The sequence below is a fragment of the Marmota monax genome, unplaced genomic scaffold (genome assembly GCF_021218885.2).
Source record: "Marmota monax isolate L192 unplaced genomic scaffold, Marmota_monax_Labrador192_F-V1.1 WCK01_AAM20220418_F8-fsc00197, whole genome shotgun sequence".
Classification (NCBI taxonomy): Eukaryota; Metazoa; Chordata; class Mammalia; order Rodentia; family Sciuridae; genus Marmota; species Marmota monax.
In genome coordinates, this window is record NW_026694815.1 from 2,778,213 (window position 1) to 2,805,047 (window position 26,835).

The following is a 26,835-nucleotide window of genomic DNA, read 5'->3' on the forward strand; positions in this document are numbered from 1 at the left end:
GAGAATATGAGGCTCATGAAAACTGAGAACAGTCTACTGGACATGGTTAGGAAGACATCTTTGGAGCAATTAGGACCTTTGTCAAAGCTGAAGGACAAAAGAGGATGTCCATTAGTTGAGCTCTTTTCTAAAATCCCAGTTTTTAGTCCTTAGAATCACAGGCTAACTGAAGATGTTTGGATGGAGAAAGTTAACTTTTTGTTTTTCCCAGCAGATACAATCCCAGCAGGAATTCTGGCAGAAGGAAACAGAACCCAGCACAGTGCCGGTCGAATTCTGGGCGATTCTTGATTGATGGCCAAAGTAAAGAAAACCCAGCAAGAAGCCAAGTGACAGGATGCAGGGAAATGTGTAAGGGAAGCAGTGTAGGACTGAAAACCATTGCAAAACCATTATTTGGTCTTAGTTAAAAGAGAAACAGAAAAACATGAATTTAAAAGATAACTTGTCATCACAAGGACTTCTTGTACTCATTTTCAACCATTTATTCAACATTTCATTGCTTACCTTAAAGGATGGGCAAATGTGGAATGTGACCAATGGAAAGTCACCTTTACAAGTTTGAGATCAATATCCAGTGGTCTAATCATTTGGAGAAAAATGGAGGATTTTAACTTGAAGATTATAAAGTCACAAAGCAGAACTAATAATAATCAATTCATTTAGCCTTATTGATAGTTAAAGCAAATCCTTTGTCCTTGTGGACTTAAGATTTAGTTTGGGTTGTATTTGGCAAGTGTGGGAGGACAGGGTGTGGAATATATTCAACTACAACAGTACCTCGGAATACCCTGCAATTTCATAAACTTTTAGGAGTTAAGGTTTGTTTGTGAAATCCTCAGAAGGCAACAATCTTGGTTACTCCTGAATATGACTAAGGTGGATTTTCTGTTTCATTCCCAAGAAAAAAGCTTGGCAGATTTAAAAAAAAAAAAATGTTCAACTTATTTCAAATATTTCACTTCTAAAATTTTTATTCCACTTTCTCTTATCTCCAACAGTACATGTTAGAGCTCATACTAGATCTGTGGTCATCTTATTCTTTCTTCATCTACACAAAGTTTAAAAAGCTGAGAAATTATCAAAGATGTAATGCAAGACTCGGGGTTAATCAATAATTTCAAATAAGAAATGGAATATATTAAGACTAGTGTGTCAAAGTACTCATATTGGAAACTTATTAGAAAGAACTTGCTCATTTTTGTTAAAAGATGGAATGGTTTTTATTATTTACACATGGACACACTGTGTTTTTGTCCCAGGAAGTATCAAAATCAGATGGGCAGAATAAACTCTAGGATTGGTATTCTGACAAAATCAACAGTTTCTAAAAGTTGAATACATTTATTTATCCCAAATCATTGTGCTGCAAACTAATCACAGATTAAATACAGGGTATTTAAATAAAAATATATGGGGAAAGTGTCTTATATTTTAAAACAGAAATTTCTTTTTTTTTTTCCTTAAATGAAAATTTTTAAATTAGATCCTTTCCCTTGAAAATTAGATGAAACATCTTGAGTTTTTTAGTTTTCGCTCCTTTGTGCAATGCCTACTAGGGATTTAATTGGAATAGGAATTTGGTGTCAGTGTCCATACCTATAATTTTTCTAATGTTATTAGTGATCATTTGCATAAAAAATCTATTTTATACCTTGAAAATAACTTTACATTAGTAGAGTCTTCATCACTTAGGACATTTACTTGAACATATAATTCCCTAATAATCACAGTGTCCTTTAGGCCTGGAATTCCTTAATGGAATCCATGGATGACTAAGGGGTAATGAACTATGAAGACAGTAATTGAGATTTCGTACATGTACCATTTTCTTGAGGTGAAGTCCCCCCTCCACACCATTTATTAGTCTCTTGGTAAAACGTGCCTTAAAGAAAAACGGTTTAGAGCATAATATTAAAAGTATGTGTCACTGCATCAATATGAATCTTGCACTATGTCAAAGATATTCTTAGTAGATGAATAAAGCGACATTACTACAATGTTAAGGTAGACCTTTCTGCCAAACAAAAACAATAGTATAAACTTTTTGTTAAATTCTGTGCCAGTGTTTTGCTTCATTTGGATTAAAATTAACAAGAGTTTCACATTGTGACTCTAATCTTATCAGAGACTCCCAAAGTAAACAATAGCACAGTATGAGAGACCTTGATTGTGTAACTTCTGCTCTTGCTCTCTTGGAAATCGCAAATGCCATTTTCTTATAGACCCATTCCCAACAATCATGACTACCTACTCACGTTACTGGAGTTTTCAAAATACCAACTACACATTATTTATAAACTTTTATTTTCTTGGTGGAAGTAGTACTAATCGACAAGCATAACCATCTGGGCTTCTATGTACCATTATATTTATTATTTTCTTATTTCCCAATTGTCCTCAGAATGAAAAGTAAACAGGGGGGGAAAGTCCATTTAGAAGAAACTTCGGAAATGCTCCCAAGGTTATGTCCCCCAAAAGAAATGGAGAATTTCTTCTCCCGCCAAGATCCTCCTTTCCAAGCCAGCGCCCACCCACTGTGACCCAGGAGAGTGCACGCCCACGTGTGCCAGCGCTGCTGGCCCCAGGCAATCCCAACTGAGCAGAGCTGGACACCGCCCACCCAGAGGATTGGCCAGCTGCGGGACCGACCCGGTGGGAGGCGGGCTTGGGGAGGGGGGTCGGCAAGCGCGGGGGCGGGAGAAGGCGGTGCCTCCCCGCCCCTCGCTCCGCCCCCGGAGCGGCTACACAGAGGGACGCCCACGTGCCCAGCCCGCCTTGTGCAGCTCGGCGTCAGGCTTTCTACTCAGCGGGGACAAGCGAGGTGGCGGCCGTTCTTCCAGCCACTTCCAGCCTTGCGCAAAGACAAGCTCGCCCACCACCGCCCCCTCGGTTGGCCCTAGCGCAGCAGTAAGTTGCCGGGTCTGCGGCCGCACGGAGGGGCGGCCTGGGCGTCTGGGGCTGGCGGGGAATAAGTGTGGCGGGGGCTCTCAGGCCGTGTCCAGCTGCGCGCAGCTGCCCGGAGGCCGGGCTCCAGTAACTCTTAGGAGGAGATCCCGGGAGCTGTGGGCTGAGGCTGCAGCTGTAGACTCTGCAAGGCTGCGCTCCGCCGTGCGCCTCTCGTAGTCTAGCCGCGTCGGGCTGTGCAGCAGCCGCGCGGGTCGCAAGAGCTGGGAGAAAGCCTGACACCCGAACTCCGTGGGGGTCACTGTTGTTCCGCGGGGGCCGGGCACCCCTTCCCGGAAAGGCAGGCCAGTCCTGTGTCTGGGACTTACGAAAGGTCCCAGAAGTCGCCTTCTGCACCTTTAGGGTTCTTGGTTGAAATTTGGAACACGGCTTGGTTTGCTGGAAGCCTTTTCACCTCCGGCTGGAGACCTGGTAGGACAGGTAAAATGGCCCCTTCCTGGTGTTGAAATTGGCATTTTAAAGTAAATGGATGTAGTTTTAAACGTGTTTGAGATAGGATGTATCTTTTAAGTCCATTTTGTATCTTTTAAGTCCTTCAGCATTGAACTGGAAATTCACATCGTGAGCCATTAGCAATCATTGCTAAGCCCGTCGCCCCAAAACGCCGTTTCAACCAGCGTTAAACCTTCAGTTTTCACATATATTCCCATCTATGGAATAAGGTAATCAGAAATGGTACCGTGTAGCTGTATCAAAGAAATACATTTAGCAAAAGTCACAAAGTCATACAAGGCTTTGGAAGAGGAAACTACCTAGATTTCAAGAGTAAAAAAGTTCATTCTATTCAAACTTGAAAACACTTATGCAAAACTTTAAAAGAGGATTTTAGGTGACTCATTTCGGACTGATAAGACTGACCTAGATATTTGAACAGGGAATATCTTCAGATCTTACTGAAACAGAACTACCTGAATCTAGGGACTGGACTATGAAGTGTATGTGGTCCCCGGCCTGTTCATTCTTGCCTGAGCCTGTGTTTTAAAACTTTTTTTCCCCCTTTTTCCTCCCTCAGTACTACTAATAATTATCTTCTCAGGAAAGTGAAACGTTTTGTGTTTGTTTTCTTTTTCTCAACATATACAGGATAAAACCATTCTATGTTCTATACTTCCTTATGGTTACTTTGGGATATTAAATCCTTTTTCTTCTAACTTCACAGAAGATTGATATGAAATGGTGTCTCAGCGCAAAATGTGAACCTTTTTTCCTCCCTTTACTAAAATGTTGTTAGTTGGCTACTCCAGGGTGACTCCCGGAGGCCATGTTATATATAAACATATATATTGATTTTTCAAGTTTCCTGCCTTGATTTGTAAATGTCATTTGCCTTAAGCCATTTTAATCTTTTAAGGTATGGCAGGCCTTGGAGACCGGACTAAAACTTTGTGGTATCTGCAGAGATTCTGTTTGCAGAGTCCTTGACTTATTTAGCATATCAGCATAGCTTGATTCCAGAGTCTTCAGTCATTGTCATTGGAGTTAGAGTTAGGAGACTGTAAAAGGAGACTAGAAACTGGGAGGAGAGACATGATAGCTGTGTGGTCATTTGAGAAATCTGAGCATTCTCTGGAGTTTTTCATCTTATAGTTCTATGTATTTTTGCCACTTGAACACACGTGTCTGAAGAGTTTTAAAGTTAATGTTTCTTTTCTATCATTACACATGTGCTCACCTTTGCAGAGTGACAGTGCCTGGTCCCTATTTTCTTCTCATAGCTCATTTTTTGTCCTGACTGTTCTGTCCAGGAATGGAACCTGCATCTTCTTCTTTTTTTTGGTCATACTTTTTTCAAATGGTTCTTCCCTTGTAGATTTTCTCTGATGACTTCTCTTATTTAGCCTGGTTAATGTCTTCCTTTCTTGTTTGTTATATTTGTTTGCCCGATATCCTCTGTGTGTGTGTGTGTGTGTGTATATATGTGTGTGTTGTCAGAGCCATCTGCTGGCTTTATGTTGGTACCCTTCAGTGACCAGCTTTCAAAACACAATCATGAAAACACCCTTATATTACTCTTTGCTTCACTCTTTCACCAAAATGGGTGTGAACACATGGATCTTTGAAGACTGACTTCTTATTGCTTACCTGATGCCAAAACATTTAGAATAAAAGTAAAATTTTCAGTTGAATATATTTCTAAATTTTCACATTTGGTACTATGTGCATCATTTAAATGTTGTGCAATACAACTAAATACTTAAAGTTTCTCTTAGGTGATACCACTTGATGAATGGCTTAGAAAATGTGCTTATTCTAAACCTCTATGTAGTATTCAGATCCATATAGATATAACCTTGAAGAACAACAAAAAAAAAACGAATAAATTGTTCTTTCCATTGTCCTCTACTTTAGCAACACAGTCATCTCATAGCACATGGTTAGTGTGTCTCTATGGTTGAACAAATGCCGCTATGTGAACAATAATGTATAGCTCCAGCCTTGGAGGTATTTGATGATTATTTTCACCTTTGGGAAATTCTATGTTGATGGAGAATTAAAAAGAGCAATTTTTTAAATTTGCCATAACTGTATAAAAAAATAATACCACCTCTCAACAGATGATTTCAGTACTGTGCACATCAGAAAGCAGGTGATTAATGCATCTGATCTATGAAGATATCTACAAAGATGATCATTAAAAGCACATGTACTTAGCATTTTTGTTTGACTGCTAGTAACAAATTTATCCTGACTTCTCTTTTATTTCCTGTGCCTTTCTGGCTGTTTTAGAAGTGGTGGTGGTAATTATGAGTATGTGGATGCCATTTTGACAAAACTATGCCAAATGGGGATTCATTTTCCTCAGGTGCCAGCTACTCAAAACAATCTCAGCATATGATTCATCTATTAATTTTTTATACCTTTATTTATCTATTTATTTATTTTTACGCGGTGCTGAGGATCGAACCCAGCGCCTCGCACATGCTAGGTGAGCGCCCTACTGCTGAGCCACAGCCCAGCCCTCATCTATTAGTTTTTCCTGTCCAACTTAGTAAACAGAACTGGTATATGTTATTCTATGGAAACAAGGAGTATACTGTTGTTTTTCACATGCCTATGGACTCATAAACTTCAGGTTAGTTCTGAGAACCTCTGCTGTCATTGTGGCAACCTTCTCAGTGGTAAGTATAATTAGTGTTGACTTAAGGAAAGGTATGTGTAATTGTGGCTATTGCTTAAAAGACTGGATTTGAATGTAGATTATATCCCTTCTGTCCTTATTTAGGCTTAGTTTGAATCTCTGTCTACAGAGAGATCTGTGGTTCCCTGGTTTTTTTGGTGCCTATTGATTTGATACATTGTTGAAAATCTTGGTTTTTTCTTGACATGGAACTTTATTCATCCAAGATTGGATCATCCTGCTAGGGTATGTCATGTATTGGATTTTATTTCTTATTTTCCCCTTAAAAATGAAATAAATTATGAATCTATACCTGCACATTCTAGGAAAATAAAAAAGTGCTGTTGCATGCTATAAGGCAAATGATATGAGAACGTTACATGACCTTTCTTCTAGGAGTTAAAAAAAAAAAGCACTGTTATATTCATTTTTGGAATATTTGGTGAACAATACACAACAAAGAATTTTTATGTCCCTTGTTGATTCTTACTACTTTTTCCCACAGTTGTGGGAGAAAATTCTCTTAACCCATTCTGGCTTTATCATACATACAATTGTATCAAAGGCTCCCTAAACATACAATTATATTAAATACAATGGTGTCCCCCCATCAAAGCTCATTTCTTTCTAGGGGAGATGTAGTGATCACAGAGTATAGAGCTTGGGGTTTCTATGGAGACCAAACAAGGCTGTGATCCGGACACCTTCATTTTGTACTGTACTGGTACTCATTTCAGGGGTCATATAAGCAGATTGCACTGAAAAACAGATGTTTGTCTCCTCAGAAAGTCAAATTATAAAGTAAAATTTAAAGCTCACTTTTTACTGATTTTACTTCTCTGTTGGCAGAAAAATGTTGTGTGAGTTGATAACCTTGATCGTGATAAAAACATAAAGATTGTTTGGCTAGGGTATTTTCTTAATGGCTAGATACTTTGTCTGTGGTATCTAGCCATTATTTTGGTAAATGGTGAGTGGCAGTAGTCACTAGTGGAACTAACAGTTAATTTATATAGAACCTAAAAAAATAATAAAAATCTCTTTGCAATTTCTGCATTATTGGCTTCCTTAATATGAACTTTGGGCAGATTTTCTGAATTCAATACAGTTTCTGCTTCTTAAAAATCACAGACTTTCTAGAATTTGAAATGTGTTAGAGTGGCAGGACTGGGATATCATTTATGTATCACATGCAGTGTCTTATTTTATCAAAGCAAATAGATTCTTTGTGTTATAATCCCCTGCTCATCATTCATTCTGTATGGCTTCTAAAAGAAAGTATGCATTTAGTGGAAACAACTGAATTTGATTTTTGTGAAACTAATGTGTAAAATGTACCACTACTATGCAAAAGTTAATAGTATTTAGTAATTGTATGAGTAACCAAATTACTGAGTGGCATTTTGATACATGGAGATTCTATTGGAACTTTGAGTTTAAGAATATCTAATGGAGTTTTTCATCATCAAAATTTAGTTCATTCATCATGGATGAATGAATGTGTATTATATGTGACTGTGGACTGGGTCTAGGGTCTGTAGAGAAACACAGAATAAGTCACTTGGTCCCTGCCTCTGGGTGTTGACAAACTATTGAAAGATCTGAGAGAAAAGGTACAGTATTCTATGAGGTTATATTTTATTTCATTATTATTTTTACTTTGTACTACTGATGATTTTACCCATGGGAACTCTCCTACTGAGCTATATCCTCAATATTTTTATTTTTAAGAGAGGGTCTCACAAGTAAAAAGTTGCAATCCTTCTACCTCAGCCTCCTGAATAGCTGGGATTAAGGTGTTGCTCCACTTTGCCCACTCAAGAGATTATATTTTAGATGGAAATCACAAAGACTAAAATTCCAAAACTGCAATCAGTCAAATTAAGAATGTAAAGTTATGTCTTAATTTCTTACTCTCATTTGAATTGTTACACTGATTTTACACAAACTCAGTGAATTTACCACCCACAAATCCTGAGGGGCTTTCAGCTGTCCCTTCTATTATTGCTGCTGCAGCAGGAGACCCTCTGAAGACCACCCCAGAAAGTAGTCAGCATCTTCCAGTCTTGGCTTTCAGCTTGGCATGGATGAAGAACTAATAAAATGTTGATGGTGGAAGACATTCTTGTCCATTCCATGTTCTAGAGGGAAGAGTACTTTGTCAGAAAGAAAGGCATTCAGTTTAGTGACCTACCATTGGTTATTAGGTAAGTGTGTGTGTGTGTGTATGTGTGTATGTTTTTTAAGAATGCTTTCCTGTAATCTTCAATTCCTGTCAGACATAGCTCTTCTCTTGGACAGTGTAGTGATCCATGAAGAAGTGAAGGTGTGTACCACTGCCTCAACTTCCAAGTTTCTAGTTCTTTAAAAAAAAAAAAAAATCTTGGTAATCATTCCTGAGATAGGGGCACAATGGGGAGTGGGCAAGAAATTAACTTACGTTTCAGTCTACTAGGGACATTATTTAAAGGAGTGCTGGAGTGAGTCCATTTCTTCTAATTGAAAAAAACATCATGAAGATTTTGTTTAATGACCCTGGAGTACTGAGAATTTCCTTGATAATTCTTGGCAACACACTGTTTTCTTGACATTGTTTGTTCATCAGTGGCCAATGAATATCTGTCGTTTTAGTTCTTGGGTTAGATACTGGGTAAGCATTCATTATATTGTATTTTTCAGTGATATATGAATAAGATTTTACATGGACTTCCCCTAAATAAATTAGTGAATAAAATTTTCAAAAATCTCTCCTTTGTGTTTTTCCTTCAAGTAAAGAATATTTTTATTGAGCGAATTTTCCCCCTTATCCTTTGGAAGGATGGCTTTTTTCAGACATGGATTTTTATTTTTTTTCCTCCCGAAATTTACTGTGTTTTCACTTCAACAATGTTCTTGGTCTTTTCAAGTAAAAGGCACTTAGTATTTTTACATGGGGCCAATAGTTCAGAGGATAGTTGGAATTTATCCTAGGTATTTTTTTTCTGATAAAAATTCAAATAAAAAAGTTTCCTGACAGTTTGTATCAAATTGGATATGAATTCCTCTGGGAAAATTTCATTCCCCCAAATTTAAGCTACTCTGAATAGACTTTTTGTCTGCTTTAATGATCATTTTAAATAATACAGAAGGTTGAAAACCTTATTTTTCATTAGGTGCCCTTTATTCACAATTTATAATCTTGAAGTGATATTTTTAAATGTTTATGTAATTATAATTAGCAAAGCCAATATTAATAGAATTGGTCTCCATTTGGGGATAAAATTGAGGTCATTTTGAATTGCCAGAGTAACTTTATTAAATCTGTTACATTTCTAAACGAATTCCTTAAAGAATCTATGTGTATGTTCAGAGTTATTTTCCTCCCAAATCCTCTTCTCTTTGCCTTTTTTTTACATTACAGACAAATAATATAGACAAAATTACATTAACAGTTTTGGAGAAGTTAAAGTTCACTTTCTTGTTAGGTAGAATAGTTAATATTTACAACTTTGAAGTCCATGCTATTTGAGCAATCTCTGAAATTTAACTGCAGATCTGGAAGTACTGAGTAACTGGATCAAGTGGGAGAATTAAAGAGATTCAGTTTGAAAATGAATGAAATAATTTTCAGCAGTCTTTTCTAATAATGTTAGAAGGAAATACATTTAGTTTAGTGACCTACTAATTCAGTTTAGTACTTGAGCTAATGCAATTTCACCTATACTTTGTGTCTATAAGATAGAATCAGAAAGGAGCTCTTCCTCCTTTACCCTGATATGCTGTCCATTCTGATTACATTTCTAGTCAGGGACATAAATAAGAACCTCAGTTCACAGCAGCCATTCCGTATAGAAATGGCTTCCTTGATGTTTGGGGGAATATGTAGCTACTTTGTGATGAAATTGTGTATCCTCCCATTCCACTCAGTTCACTTCCTCATTAAAAAAAGAAAGCACATACAGACATTTAGACTGCACCCCAACACCCAACAATTTTGTGTGAGATTTGTGGAAGTTCAAGACTCCCTATATACCAACCAGTGCACAGCTGCTGTTTTGAGATACTAGGACAAGAACCTTGTGGTCAGAAACCATTTTAACTCCTCGGAAAAATATTGTAGGAGAATTCTCTGCAGGATGGGGGCTTGGTCATGTACCCTTTCCTCTTAATGATTTAAGATGGATTTTGGTCTTCAGGGAAGGACTGAGAGTGGCTCTGTGGTAGGTGTGGCAGTGGGGGGCACTCTGAGTCAAAGAGCTACACTAGTAATACTGGGGTGACTGTTCCACAGTAGAAGCTGTTCCTGGCCTTGAAGGAACATTTTGGACTTTAATTTCGTGCATCACCATCTTTTCCTTCAAATTCTCAGACTCACAGATTTCAACATGTGCCTCTGGACCAGGAGGTAAATTAATTCTGAGGTTTAGCCACGATGATTTTGAGTATTTGTAAATGCATCCATAAACAGGAAGAAAAAACAAGAATGAATAGGAATAGTCAGTATCCTCTTTAAAGTTGAAGCATCTTTAGAGAGTGACTGTGAAATCCAGTCTTGCTGCCTTGGTGGATCTTGTGGAAATCTCTGGAATTTAATAAACTCCCAGTAGAATAAAACCAAAGAGGTCATATACTAAAGAGCAAGGGAAGCATCATTGTGGGCATTGTTTTTAACGTGTAAACCCAAGGCCTTTCCTCTTCCTTGTGTTTAGTAATGTGCTGAGTGAATAATAATAAGGCAAAGTGAGGAATTTGAGAGTTGATTCTGTGCAGAAGTTCTTGCTTGATGCGTTGTTAGGATTTGTAATGTTTTGTTGCACCAAGGGGAAAATAAATCTTTTAAAAATGCATCACATTTAGTGGTTATGTAGGTGGAGTAGGTTTGTGTGTGCACTATTCATCCAGAAAATAGCACAAAACAGATTCACATGCCATTGAGGAACAATCGTGGGTGTTGATAAAATTCATAGTACTAGAGCTGTGAAAACATCAAGGCTGGTGCTTGTTTTAAACTCTCTGAAACTGGAAATTTCACCTTTGAAAAAAAAATCACTTTTTCATTAGATGGTTGATGCATGAATAAGGCTTGGTATCCTGGAAATAGTTTGATTTTATTACTGTAAAAATGGTGAGGGACTGGGGCGTGATGGTCTAGCATGCCTAAGGTTCTGGGGTGGATCTCCAGTACTCTGGGGCATGGAATTTGGTTTTGTATTTCAAGCTGTAATCAGTATATTTAAAACTGTCCTAAGGAAACTTTCTAATGCTTTAGAAGTGTTCATTTCTCCTTCCCTTGGCTGTGGAGGGTTTCCAAGTTCCTGGGGCTACCTATGAGCTGAGCACAGTGCTACTACATGCATTTGGAAGGGAAGTAAACTCCCAAGAATGACATTTTAGAGTACTTTTTTAAGTTAAGACGCTGAAGTCTAGAGATGTGTAAGTCAGCTGATGTTAGACAGTGAGAAACCAAGCGAAGACAATAGTCCAAGCATTTTGACTTGGAAAACATCCTGATTTATATCGGGCCATTCTGCTTTCATGAAAGAAAATCATAATAGCTGTCACAAACTACCATGTGGAATTTTATAAATAGGATTAAAATACAATTTTAACTGAAAGGTTTTTAGATTTAAAAATTTCTTGGAGCTTGGTGTGTTTGATAAGACATTTTAGTAGTGTGACATTCTTAGCATATGAACAATTTTATTAAATGTCATACATTTGTGGAAAATGAGAAAAATATAGCCAATCTAAAACATAAAAAGCATTGTAAATATGGGTTTTAAAGCCATTTACAGTCATTAAGATTTAAACCTCATAAATGGTGCTTGTGTAAAAGTAGGTCTGTTTGGAGTGCTATTGGGGTGTGTTAAAAAAAGAAAGCTGTGTGAATTTTTACTTTTTCTGATTTTTCTAGGTAACAGATGGTTTGCACTTAGTTCAGTGACCCAAACAAAAAAAGAGCAGACTTTGCATAAAATTTCTGTTGGTAATGCATTTTATCTTCCCTGAAATGGATCATATGAACTTTTTGGATAATGAATAACATATTTACATTGCTCTGATCAGTTTTGCTACAGAACACAAAAGATATGTGAAGGACAAACAACCTAGTATTGTTGCTTTAAAAGTTATTCTTGTGGGCTGGAGTTGTGGCTCAATGGTACAGCGCTTGCCTTTCATGAGGCCCTGGGTGTCCATCTACAACTAAAAAAATAAAATAATATAATTTTTTAAAAAGTTATTTCTGTAAATTAATTTAAATTTTTTTTTCTCTTTTTACTGCATTGTTACCTCTAGGTATGCCTGGTATCTTTTTCAAAGTGCTAAATTGTTACTGTGACTTTAAAAAGGGAAAGCACTATTTGTAAAGATTTTAAACTTTTAAAGCTGCAAAGAGCCACATAATTTCTGCAAATCCAGTTTTGAAGTATTGGGTACTGATCCAGTTTTGAATCCATTGTTTGTCTTTGTTGATTGGATTTTCATGGTGGGCATCTGGGGAGATCTACTAGCAGAGTGTGGACACCAGCCCTAATCTTCAGGACCAATAGTAGTTGTACATTCAAACTCTCTGTTTTAACAGTGTAATTTACCACATGTAATTTTCATGCACTACATATTATACCAGAGGAATCAGTAAAATTGAACTATGTAATTTGACTTCTCATTTTGTATTCATGAATCAAAATTAAGGTTGTTTTCAAGAATTGATGGGGGGGTGTTCTTTTTTAAAAAACTAAGTATAAAATAAAAGGAAAAAATTATTATTTCTTTTTCTTCACCCCCAGCAAAATGATAATATGCAGAAAAATGTTTTAAGGAGCAATTTTTCTCTACTGTCCATTTGAATAGAATACCTACTGGAATTATTTCCTGGGTTGACATTTTTCACATCTTTAAAGACATGATATTACTTGTTAGCATTAGTAAATCACGAGATTCTAGACTCAGAAGCAGCCTACACATTACATTTCATTTCAAGCAGAACCATGTCTGACCATTTCTCATAGGTGTGTGTATTATGTAGAGAGAGACATATCTGCAGAAAACTCAAAATATTTCCCAACTTGTAATATAAATAATATTTTCGTATTTAAAGACAATAAAACATTGAGAATATCTGTAACTGTAATGGGGGAAATCAGCATTTTCCCCTTAGCATCTTAACCCCTCATACTACAGTGCTGATTTTTCCAAATTAGTTTGGTGGCTAGGAAGACAGGGAGGGAGTGGTTAAAGCATCAGAAGAACCCTTAAGTTTTCTGCTCTGAACAAGAAATGTAGCACATTCATTATTTCTTAGGTTTTCCCACCAAAAGTGTCTTGTGGTCTCTCCTGACCACAGGGGTATGATGCCACTCACAGATGTTAGCGATCCTGATTTGTAACTGGGACATTCCTGGGGCAGTGGCTGTTTAAGAAAGTAATTTACCATTGGTTATTTTCCTTCTTTGCTCCCTTTCTTTTCCTCCTGTTCTCCTCCATTTTCTTCTCTTGAGAGTGTGAATAGCAAACCTACTTAAACCTGACTCTCCTGCTCACCAGAGACCCATCTCTCAAGGCTGAGCTCTTTTATAGATCTTGTCCTAGGTGTGTCCCTTAGCTCTGCTGTCCTTGGCCTTGAGTTTGTATCATCTCCTTTGGATCAGTTTGTCCTTGAAGAACATGGTTATGTGCATCTGGCACAGACTCTGGGGAGTGTGCCATGGTGTGAGGAGCCTGTACCCAGCATATTTGTGGCACAGGTGGGGCATCCTTGCTGTCCTCTCCCTTGCTAGTTCTCCTACACTCCTTTTTCCCTCAATCCTTTCTGTAAATATGCTAATTGTAGGATAATTTACAACCTTTTTGGAGGATAGAAAAAAACCAGTGAAAATGGTAACTCAAAATCTTTTTTCTGCATTCATTTGTACCATCATGTTAACCTTGCAAGGAAGCATCGCTTCTGAGTAACTTTTAAATGGAGCTGGAAAGGGCTCAATGCATGCTTAGAATTGAACTAATATAGTTGCTCCCTTTCAAAATTCTGCTATTAGCTTTTGTTACTGTTCAAGTGATATAGAGTAGATAGAATTCAATCACCTTTGTATTCTATATAATTTGTCTCTAAAGCATTAAGTGTTATGTATACATTTAACATTTTATTATGCAAAGCATCTACTTGTTTTAGATTAGGTTTTTCAAGGATAATAATTATTTTATAAGGGTTTATTGTTACAAGGCAATGAACTGGGGGCTTTCCAAAGCCTAAACAGCAACATTCTCTGTTTAAAAAATTTCCCATTTGCAACTTGGACTCTTGAAAGTTAGAATTTAGAGTTGGAACTCATTTTATTGCCACTAAAATTTATATTCTTTCTATAAGTTACCTCCTAACAAACTGATACGTGGAACCATTGATTTCACAAAATCATCTGTCCTTTTAAGATGATTAGAAATCTTTGGCATACCAGATCAGAGATAAATTTTAAACTTTGTAATCTCAGTTTTCTTGATTTTACTACTATGACTGCTCAGTAACTATGGAATGCCTAGTAAGTGCAGAACTTTTCTGTGTATTTAGATGCAGACACAAATGAAAAGGAGCTTTTGGAACTTATGTTAGTGCATCTGTAGCCAAAACTGAATAACAAAGAGCTATGGGTTTTTTTCCTCCCGTGGTCCCAGAGTCATACAATCCAGTATCATTTTTAAAATCATTAAAAAAATAGAACCCCAAGTGTTTTGGAGCAAAAAGTATATAATCTTTTCCCAACCCTCCTAAGGTGTTTATTTTTAGTTTTTTATCCACCACAATTTTATACACATAAAAGTTTACTCTTAAGCTTTTTTAAGTGTGCAGTTGAGTAGTATTAAGTGCATTCACATTGTGGTGCAACTGAGCTCTGAACTTTTTAATTTTGCAGAGCCGAAACTCTATACCAATTAAACAACTCCCCTTTCCCCACCTGCTCTAGCCCCTGGTAACCACCATTCTGCTTTCTGTCTCCATCAATGGGACTATCTTCAGGACCTCACATAAAAGGGAATCACACAGTCTTTGTCCTGTTGTGACTTTCTTATTCAATTTATAACGTCCTCAAGGTTCATCTCTGTTGTAGCATGTGTCAGCATTTGCTTCCTTTTAAAGCTGAATAATATCCATTGTAGAAAAAATGAATACTCCACATTTGCTGATCTTTTATCCATTGGTGGAAACTTAGAACTCTTCTACTTTGGAGGGGGGGATATTGTGAATAGTGCCCCTACAAACGTGGGCATACAAATATTTCTTTAATACCCTGCCTTCTTTCTGGTGCATATCCAGAGATGAAATCACTGGATCCCATGGTAATTAAGATTTTTGAATACACAATACTGTTTCTCACAGTGGTGGCACCAGTTTATATTTCCACCACCACACAGGGGTTCCAATTTGTCCACAGCCTTATATCTTTTTTCTCTGTACCTTTTAATTGTGGCCATCTTAATGAGTTTTAAAGCATTTTATAGTTACAAATTTGCTCTGCACTGGAAAAAAAAAAAAAGAAAGAAAGTGACACTTTACCTTTATTCACACACATAAAGAACTTAAACCCTTTATTTTCCAAGATTTATTCCTTGGATAATACATATATTCATATGCATAATAATAGCATAGGGGGAGAAAAATTCCTGGGCTTATCTCAACCTGAAAAGTGCACTTAAATATTAAAGACACCCTCTTCTCTGTAAGGGTACAAGCTCCCAGCTAGGCATGGTGATGCATCCTATAATCCCAGCATCTTGGGAGTCTGAGGAAGGAGGTTTGCAAGTTTGAGGCCAGCCTCAGCAACTTAATAAGGCCCTAAGTAAGTTAGCCAAACCCTGTTTCAAAAAATTAAAAGGGCTGAAGATGTCACTCGGTTGTTAAGCACCCTTGGGTTCAATCCCTGGTACCACCAAAAAAAAAAAGAGAGAGGGAGAAAGTGTAGTACAAGGATACAAGCTCAGCCCTTACTGGGTTGCTTAGGAGAAAAACACCTCTGCACATTTGTGAGACTTCCTTCACCTCAACAGACCTCCACTGATTTGGTCTCAGTTCTCTGGATCCAGGCAAGTAACATAAATGAATGAAACAGAAAGTGCAGAATAGTAAGGAATGTGGAGAACTGGTGAAACAGAGAGTGATCAAGTTAAAAATTGTGGGTCCTAAAGTATACATTGGGCATTGGAAGCAGTGACTGATAAATAGTTATAAAGAAATCAGCAAAGTCCCTGACATTCTCGAAAGAGTAGATGTGGAGTGAACTGCAGCCCAGAAGACCTCTGTTTTTATTTTAGATCTTAAATAATGTCAGAACACAGTGGTGTATAAAGCAATTTCAAATACATATTCCCATCTTAAAATGCATGGAAAGCCAGGGAAGTATGTAGCAGCTAGTGAGAGCTGAGTCCTTTAAGCCATCCGATTCTAGAATAACTTAAAATTATAAGTTTTCTGGATTTCTCTTGAAGTGTATTTGAATGGGAAGAAAAATCAGTTTTGTGTCTTAGGATAAAGGCAGTAGAGACTCCATGAAAACTTGATTGCAAAGAAAAGGATAAAAAAAAAAAATCTGTTAGTATGGGATCTGGATATTCCCAGTATCTGATGGCATGGATTGGGCTAAGTAGGTCAATGATGTAGCATTTCTTTTCTCGTCTTGTAGGAAATTATTTTATGTCTGATGGGTAGACTTATCGGTAGAACTGTGTGCCACTAGAGTACAGGAAAAGGGGGGCAGAAAAGGAAATTACAGTTGTTAATACCAAAATAGACTTGTTGTATCAGATGAACCTTTAAACTTAGATTTACCAAATCAATATTTATTTGATCTGAATAGTATATATGTCATAGTTTAATGCCCCTTGACACTTTTGCAGAATGCATCAATAATGCAGATATACCTTATAGTTTTTAAAATTTTCTAATCCCTATGGATTTACATGAATGCCACTATTGGGAGGAGGAGGATATTGAGTGGGGTGTGAAGTCTTGGACAGTATTGACTTTGGTGTAAACTACCTACCAACACTCTCGACTCCTGGTTTGTACATATGCAGGGAACTGTAAGCTAAGCCTTATTTCTCAGTGTTAGGTAGGCTGCCTAGAGCCTAGGAGCAGACAGAATTCTGCATTTCTCATAGCTTCTAGGTTGTGTGACATAGAGGAAAAGATATGACTTTGAAGTTACACAGGGCCAATTCTAGCTCTGTGATTTTGATCAAGTTACTTAACATCTCTGAGCTTAAGTTTCATCATTGAAGATGGGATGCTTTTTCTAGTGGTGATGAGGAATAAATAAAGTCACCTGTGCCGGGAGCCTAACAACATAGCAGAAGAGCAATGAAGAGCCTTAGTTGTTACTCGTCATTTTCATATCTGGTGTAGAAGAATCTTGCTTAAAAATGAAATCCCCTTTGAATTACATTTTCTCCTCATATGATAGCTCAGATGTTTATTCCTTTTTCTTCTTTCTTCTTATTTCATAATCCTCTTCAGCTACTATACAGAGCTCCATGATGTAATCTTTAGCCAGTATTGGCTCTTCCCCAAGCTATGGCGACAAGTTTCTTTTTCTGAAGGCACACACTGGATAGTATTTCATCTCAGTTTAGAATGTGTGCTTCATAACAGGACTATTTATTCGTGGAGAACTGCCTGTGCCTCTTACTTCCTGGGATGTGGTAGTTAACACTTTGCTCAACACAGCGGTCAGTTTCCTCAACCCAGGGTTCATTGTGGAAAACTGAACTGTGGAAGAAATATAAACTTCATGCTTGTCTCTTAGATGGTGCAAACATCTAGTCAAAAACTTCAGTGGCTACAACACAATAGAACATTAGCCAACAAATTTTATTTTTGTTTTCATTATAAGACTTCGTGCTGGGTGCAGTGGTCCATGCTGGTAATTTATTTATTTATTTTGGAAATCAGGTAATCACTTTAATTATTTCACAATAATCTCTGACATTATTTATCTTTGTTAATAATCATTCCTGGAAAGATTAAGAAAAAATACATGAACATTCTTTGTAAAGCCCCCTGCTATGCTATGTAATTCCTTTAAAGAGATAAACATTTGTCATTTGAAGCCTGACAGAAGAAATAGAAAGAATTACATAAAAGTCAGTGGTTATTTTGATGTAATACTTTTTTGGGGAATGTTTAGAAATAAACTTCAGATTTTAATCCGGGCAAAGAGAACAGATGCATTACCACTTTGAAATGAAATATTTGCTATTGTTGAATACCTACTTTTTTTTTTATTGGTTGTTCAAAACATTACAAAGCTCATGATATATCATCTTGCATACATTTGACTCAAGTGGGTTATGAACTCCCATTTTTACCCCAAATACAAATTGCAGAATCACATTGGTTACACACTCACATTTTTACATAATGGCATATTAGTGACTGTTGTATTCTGCTACCTTTCCTATCCCCTACTATCCCCCCTCCCCTCCCCTCCCATCTTCCCTCTCTACCTCATCTGCTGTTGTTCAATTCTCTCCCTTGTTTTCCCCGCCCTTTCCCCTCACAACCTCTTATGTTTAATTTTGTGTAACATTGAGGGTCTCCTACCATTTCCATATGATTTCCCTTCTCTCTCCCTTTCTCTCCCCCCACTCCATGCTGGTAATTTAGGATGCTAAGTAAAGTAGGAGGATCACAAGTTTGAGACCGGCCTCTTTAACTAGGTGAGACCCTTAGCAACTTAGCAAGACCCTATCTCAAAAAAAAAAAAAAAAAAAAACAGAATAAAGGGACCAGGATGTAGCTCAGTGTAAAGTGCCCAAGTTCCATCCCTAGTATTAAAAAAAAAAAAATCATTATATTGCTTCTAAATACTAATGCATATTTTAACCTATCATGGAGAGTCAGACTTAATTTAGGATCTTAAACTTGGTATGTACTAGTGTGTTAGTCTGCTCGAGGTGCTGTAACAAATACCACAGGATGGGAGGCTTAAACAACAGACATTTATTTCTTATAGTTCTGGAGGCTAATAGTCTGAGATGAGGGTACCAGGACAGTAAGGCTTTGCTTGCGGCTCTTTTTCTGACTGCTAGCTAGCCCTCTTCTCTCTATGCCCTTACATGGTAGAGTACCAGCTCAGACTCTTCTCATGGGGGATCCTTCCCACATGATCTCCTCTAACCCTAATTGCATCCCAAAGTTTGCAGCACCAAATACTATCATACTGGGGCATTAAAATCACACAAGAATTGGGGGAAGGGGGGAGTATGTAAACACTCAGTCTATAACTACTAGCTAGTAGTTGATCTTTCTAAGCTTTGGTTTTCTCATCTTTAAATTAGAGATAATAATTGGTACCTACCTCATAGCATTATTGGGTAATTTAGTTAGGTTAACCTATCTAATAGCCTAGTTCCTAAAACTGTGTTCCCTTGATAAAACTTGGGTCTCAGTAGTGGCACCAGAGGTAAATATCACAGCAATGGTAGTATATCTGTGTACATTTTATGAACCTGTCTCATTCCGGAATGTTTTTCAGATTTTGAATTGATGATCAAATTTTCATTAGGCAATATCAGACACACTTCCATATTCCTGCCATTTTCTCTTCCCCCTGTAGCTGCAAGCTTCCTGCCTCTACCTCTGGCTCCTCCCAGCCATTCTCCAGGTGAGCCTTCCTGAGGCTATGGACTAAATCATTGGGCTCTTCTTTTGCTTTATATATACCTGTGTATTTTCAGCTGTTTCATTGCTTCCTGATCTTTACTTCAAATCCTTCAGTCTCTTAACTTTTTTCACTGCAGCTTCATCTTGTCTCCCTCACTCACATCAAGATCATTCACATCAAGATAAGAGGTTCTCCAGGTCTTCAGAATACAGGCAGGCACATTATTATCTCTAATTTACAGATGAGAAAGACAGAAGTTCATGTTCAGCTTGTGGGATGCTGTTTGGTGAGTACTTAATACTGGGGACATTTTGAGATTTAGATAAGTAACCAAAGCATTTTAAGTCTTAAAAATATTGGTTTTGTGTTACACATAGCAAATATGTTTAGGATCGAATCCTCAAAAATAAAAACTTTATTATAGTATATGTTCCATCAAGATATATTTCAAAGCAGAGTCATCTCATGCTTGGGGAATCGTCAGAATCCATGTGTGTGTGCATACATGAACCCTTATCCTTAAATAAAAATCATAAGTATTATTCAACACAGAAATGTACTTTCACTCCAAAAAATTAAAAATATTTTATTATCTTTTTCAATTCAAAGGCAGGTAGTAAACTCTACAAAGGAGGGGGTCATATGAAGATGCATCCAACAGGCTGCCCTTCAGCTTTATCAAATGAGCATGCCTCGAGAATGAGGAGATAAGCTAAATACAGACATTGCTCTAGTGCAGGGCTCTAGTGATGGATGCCATCCACAGAGGTGTCAGTAGGGTATAATGGGCTGTCAAAGGAGGAAACCCTTCACAGAAGCCAAGAGGAAGTTTAATGGAGAAGCTGGGATTTGAGAAAGACCATGAAAGAGGTGTGAAAGAACATCTCCATGTTTAAGAAGAGGTTAAAAAGACATTGTTGTTGGGCTGGGGCTGTAGCTCAGTGGCAGGGTGCCTGCCTTGCACGTGTGAAGCACTGGGTTCCATCCTCAGCACCACATAAAAATAAACAAATAAAATAAAGGCATGCTGTCTACCTATAACTACAAAAAGTTTTTTTTTTTTTTAAAAAGACATTGTTGATTATGGAACAGCATGAATAGAGAACTCCTCCTGTATTTGTATCAAGGTTACATATTTGACATCGAGATAAAGAAATGACACTTTAAGTAAAACTGTCTTTAAAAAAAAAAAAAAAAAAAACCTTCTAGAAATTATGGGACCTGTTGGCAAGAGCACACAATTCTCCTAGATCAAAGAAAGTGGAATGTAGAGATCTGTGCAGAGGGGAGGGGAAGAAGAAGATTGTGGAAATATTTCCCAATTATTACTTGCTTTCTGTGTGCCAACGCTGTTTCAAACATTTCACTTATATTGATTGATTTAATTCTGAGAGAGAAGTCTAGCTATATGGATTGAGGTCATGGTAGAGACTTTGAATGCTGGGGTAAAGAGTTTATGTTGGGGTCCCCATTGAGGTGTATGAATTGCAATAAGGAGTAATAAGCTCCTATGAAATCAGAACTATGGGGTGAATTTTAGATTGAAGGAAACTTCAATACTAAAAGTCCCCATAAGCAGTAGTAGTATTTGCAAATTTCCAAGTCCTTTAAGAAAGAGGATATATTTTTAAATGAAGGAACATGTTTATTTTACACTCCATTATTCATTTGTGACCACAAAACTGCTATGTAAGATTTTTGAAAGTGTCTTAAAAGCAAATCAATTGTTACCTCTTTGAAAATTGTTTAAAATTTTCATCTAGAGCTAAGATACATGTTACTGAAATGACATTTTGTAAATCTATTTCAGGCTTAGCATTTTTGAGTTGGAATTTGATTTTGAAAGAAAACACATAGTACCATAATGATATTTACTCTGGCTGATTTGTTGATATTATCGATTAGGTTAATATATGCAAGTAACTACAATGTTTTCCTATTCATCTTTTGAATCTTTTTGTTTTGTTCTGTTTGGGTTTTTGTAGTCCCTGAGCCTTTTTAAGATTCTTACTTCTAGGAAAAATTCATTTAAAACATGAAATTGTACGTTTTGATGAAAGGAGGTCAAAGAAACGTTTGTATTTCGGAAACATGGAGGGAAATACTTGTAGAACTTAGGCAATGTTTGGTGTACTTTGTTTCTGCCCCGCACAAAAAATGCTTGTAAATGACCTGTGCTTGTTCTTTGTGATTGATGGCAAGGGAACAGAGTGTAGGGTTCTAAGAATTTGCATCAGATGAATTTGGCAGTATTCTGCTAGTTCCCTGGTATTTAACTCTAGGCACAGTTTCTGTCCTGTTAGTTGTGTGCACTAAAGAAGTTACACTGAAAAAGTTCTACTGCTCGTCCACACTCATCCCTGCCTGACATCCATCTGGTGCCTCTGGAATTCCATTTCTGAGCTTCACACTGTGAAGACAGACCGGGCAGGACTTAGCCCAGAGAGGGGCTCCTCACAGGAAGGAGACGTGGCACTGGGCTGTGGCTTCTTTTCAGCTTTCTGGCAGCAAGTGTCTCATTAGCAGGGGGTGCTGGGACAGCTTGGCGAAGGAGGAGAACCCAAGAGGCGAATGCTTGAAGGAAACCCAGCTCTGTGTCCACACCCACGGTGACGCATTGCTCATGAGCAGCCAGTGAAGGAAAAAATCAAACCCAAATGCGGAAGCCAGTTTCTCGGTGCTTTCATTTTCCTGTTGAAGGTTTTGTCAAGCAGCTCTCCAGGGAAGCCTTACCCAGGGCCATGCTTAGGGAACTTGCATTTGGAAAAGTTGTTTTGTTGTTGTTGTTGTTTTTTAACAGAGGCTACAAAATGTTGTTGAGCCTGTGCCTTTAATGACTGCAGTGCCTGCAGCAACTCAGCATCTGAGGCAGGAGGGGGAAATGGTCCAGGCTGTACTTGGGGCTTGAGAGCCTAAAAACCTGACTGACCACAAGATGCAGGGCTGAGTGTGTGTCCTGGGACTTGAGTGCATCCTGCACTTGTTTGTGCCTACCCGGGCGGGTGGTCCAGAGAAGAGACTGGGCAGGATTCTCTCTGTTTTATCCTGTTTTCTCAGACAATGAAATAGAGAATGCTGCTTGTCCTCCTTATCTGTTTCCCAGTTTTTATCTGGACATATGCATGAATACCTAAAATAAAGACTGGGTTCTTAGTCTCCCATGAAGCATACTGTGGCTACTGAAGCACTTCTACTAATATCCTCCCCGCCCCTTCCCTGCTGGGGATTGAGCCCAGGCCTTGTGCATGCTAAGCAAAGCAAACCACTGAGCGACATCCCCAGCCCTGAATTCTAGCTAATATCAAGTGAGGGGAAATGTCCTTTGTGACTTCTGGGAAGTATCCTTCAAAGGTGTGGGGGAGAGTATTTTCTTTATCCCTTCTGAGTTGGTACTGACTGGAATACAAATATGAGGACTGGAGTTTGAAGAGATTGCTTAGACCTTGGGGTTAATGCTGTATAGTGGAATAAGTGAGAAGGAGCTCACGTCCCTGATCTGTAGATCTCAGTAGATGAACTCGAGACCTGCCTGACAGGAGAGTGAAATAAGCTGCAGGTTCAAACCACTGCCATCTGGGTTTTCTGTCCCTGACATCTGAGCCTAATCCTAATGAATTCAGGGGACTTGGTGGTAGAGGAAGTTAAAATGAAGATAGGCAAGAGGATTCAGATTTTCAGTATTGAAGAATTTTTAAACAGTAAACAGTGTTTAAAAAAAAATAGAATGGACTAATAGATTCTGAGATGAAGGCATTAAAACATTTAGCACAATTATTCTAGGGTAGCTTAAAGGTCCTTTTCTCATAAAGTGGGGCATTTAAAAACTTGGAAGGTATTTGTTGACCTACAATCCTTTCCTCAGTGTATCCATAAACTTCCAAAATATTTGACTTTTAAAGTAGATTTGGGACTGACCTAACTAGCTCACCAGTCTGAATTGTGGTCAGATTTGTATGAGTTTCCTTTGAAATTCGCTTCATGGGTTAAAATTTTATCAGTTTTGTTTCTCATGGGTTTAAAAAGAGTATGGATTCTCTAATTTCTTGATTCAGAATTCCTAGCATGTTAGTCTGACACATTTACTTGTGTATTTGTTTATTGTTGCTCCCTGTGGGTTAATTTCCATGAGAGTGAGGACTTAGTTTTGTTTATGGCTCTGACTCTGACATTAAATGACTAGAACCGTGATGCACAGTAGAACTGATTGCCGTTTATAAGTTAATAAAACCATGTTAGGTGAGCTGTTCACATCATCTGTAGCACTGCTTATTTTTTGTTCTTTTAACATCAATCATCGAGGGAGGTGGGCTGAAGTCTCTCACTAAGCATGCATTCCTCAGTTTGTCCCCATATTTTTTTCAGTTTTTGCTTTATGTTTTCTGAAGCTGTTTTATTTTAGTACATCGCTATGGTTTAGATGTGATTTGTCCCCCAAGGGTTTGTGTACTGGAAGCTTGGGCCTCAGTGTGGCAGTGTTGAGAGGTGGTGGGACCCTTGGGAGGTGGGGTCGAGTTAGAGCTGGTCAGGTCATTGGGGTTGTTGCTCTTGGGGAGAGGTTAAGGTAGTTCTCCTTGGACCCTGAATTTGTTCCTACAAGGTTGCTAGAAGAACAAGATTGGCCTCTCCCTTCACTCTGGATTCCTGTCTAGGCATGTGATCTCTTCTTCTTGCATGCACTCCTATCTTGATGCCATCCACCATATGAGGCCTTCACCAGAGCTAAGCTGATGTCTGTTCCATGCCTCTGAACCTCCAGAACTTTGAGTTAAGTCAACTTCTTTTCTTTATAAAGCTCCCAGCCTTAGGTATTTTGTTATAATAACAAAACTGACTAACGTATACATAGAAGTGTAGTTGAATTTATTCAACTAAATAATAATAATTTTAATTTTTATGTAGTAGCTCTAATTATTAGGCCTTTAGCCTCAAAGTTCATCATATCTTATATTAACATGGTTATGTAATATCTTATTGACATAACTCTGCTTTCTTTTTTATTAGAATTTGCCTGAATTTTCTTTCTCTACTTATCAGCATTTGCCTGCTTGTTTTTTCTTTATTTATTATGATTATTATCCTATTTATTCTTTCTCCATCTATTTCCAACCTTTCCATATTCTTTTGTTTTGATATATCTCAGTTATGAGTTTTTTAAAAATTCAAATAGACGCTCTTTGGTTTTGACAGGAAATTTTGTAAATCATATTTACTGAGATTCTTGATCCTTTAGACCCGTTTCTATCATTTTAACTTATGTTTTATTTGTGCCCCATTTCTTACCTCCTTTTTTTTTCCTACTGTGCATCACTGTTCTAGTCATTAATGACAGAGTCATAAACAAAACCAAGTCCTCACTCTCATGGAAATTAACCCACAGAGAGCAACAGTAAACAAATACACAAGTAAATGTGTTGTACTAACTAACATGCACAGAACTTGGCATCGAGAAATTAGAGAATCTATACTCTTTATAAGAGTATGAGAAATGTACACAAAAACCAATAAAATAAATTTTAAGCCATGAAGCAAATTTCAAAGGAAACTATTATACAAGTCTGGCCACGATTCTGTACTATTTGGATTTTATTATTCCATTTACTTCCTCTACTTCCTTGACTTATATGAACTCTATTTCTTTTCTTTTGGTGCTTAGATCTGAAGTTTGCCATGCATACTTTAAACAAGTCTATTGACTCTCTTTCCTGATAATAACCTATGTGTAATTATTGTGTTCCATTTTAGTTAAGGAATTCTTTAGCTGTGTCTAAGATGCCATTTAACTCATTTACTAAGTATTAAATTTTTCTGTGATTCTATTTTCCCAAGAGATCTCTTCAGTTATTTTTAAAATCTACCTGGGTGATTTCATAAGTTTTCTGCTTTGATTTCATTTTTTAAAATTTTGATCTTTTATTTTCTAAAACTTTTTCTACATAGCTATTCCTTATGCTTAATCTGAAGTTTGAGGAGGGTTAGATATGTTGTTTCTATTAACTTTCACATATAGCATTTTAACTTTAATATGTAGTGGTTTATTTAATAATGTGTGTTTGGGATTTTTTGATTGTGAGCCCATATTTTGTTGAATTTAATCTGTAGAAATTCTGAAGTCCAAAATTAAGTGGACTTTCCTCCAGGGAGGATATACATTGGTATATAAAACATGCTAAATCTATTTTATTAGGTACACAAAAATGCCACTGACCTGGACCACTTGAGTCCTCTTTGTCCTGCCCTAGCATTGTAGTCTGGTTTCAACTCTCTCATCTGGAGGAGGGCCTGCGGCTTCCTACTTGCCTAGGCATCTCTCCCCATCACATAAACTTTCTATCCACTCTTTTGCTTCCATCTCATTCATGCCCCCCGCCACTAACCTTTTGTGAAATTTCCCTTACTTTCTCCTGAGTGCTAGTCTATCACATTTTCATATATTCAGAATTTAATTGGGTTTTTGTAGGAAAGCTCTTCAGAGTATCCTACCCATACACTTCAGGAAATGGAAATCCCATGTAGTTGCCAAAAAGTAATAGTATATGGGTATTTCTTAGTTTTAAGTATGTGTTATACGGGAAAGATATTCTTATAAGAATTAACAAGAGCCGGGCGTGGTGGTGCATGCCTGTAATCCCAGCAGCTCGGGAGGCTGAGTCAGGGGATCACAAGTTCAAAGCCAGCCCCAGCAAAAGCAAGGTAGTAAGCATCTCAGTGAAGCACTGTATCTAAGTAAAATACAAAATAAGGCTGGGGATGTGCTCAGTGGTCGAGTGCTCCTGGGTTCAACCCTCAGTACAAAAAAAGAAGAATTAACGATAGCATGTATTTGTAAGATTCAGCCTCTGATTTCTCAAGTCTCCTGACACTTAAAATTCAGGTTGAGCATCCCTAATCTGAAAATCCAAACTTCAAAAATCTAAAACTTTTTGAGCTCCAAAGTGATGCTCAGAAAGTTTAGATTTTCAGAGTAGGGATGCTCAACCAGTGAAAGTCTGCAGGTATTCCAACGTCACAAAATCTCTAAAGTCTGGAACACTTCTGGCCCCAAGCATTGCAGATCAGTGATACCCTATCTGTACATTTTTGAACCTGCCTTCAAAAGACTCTAATGTCTGTATGCTGGTG

At 37.6% G+C, this 26,835-nt stretch overlaps 1 protein-coding gene across 5 annotated transcripts in view; it reads left to right on the forward strand.

Moving 5' to 3' along the window:
* Window positions 1-2,753: 2,753 nt before the first annotated feature.
* The window catches only part of Slc7a2 (solute carrier family 7 member 2), a 67,152-nt gene continuing 43,070 nt past the window's right edge, over window positions 2,754-26,835 (forward strand). For 2 of the 5 annotated variants that reach the window (XM_046425953.2, XM_046425952.2), the window contains exon 1: window positions 2,770-2,910. The gene's annotated coding sequence lies outside the window, so the exon portion shown is untranslated. Of the gene's footprint in view, window positions 2,911-3,005; window positions 8,293-26,835 lie in introns of those variants that run through there. The other 3 variants (XM_046425954.2, XM_058573118.1, XM_058573119.1) reach the window with 3 other exon arrangements.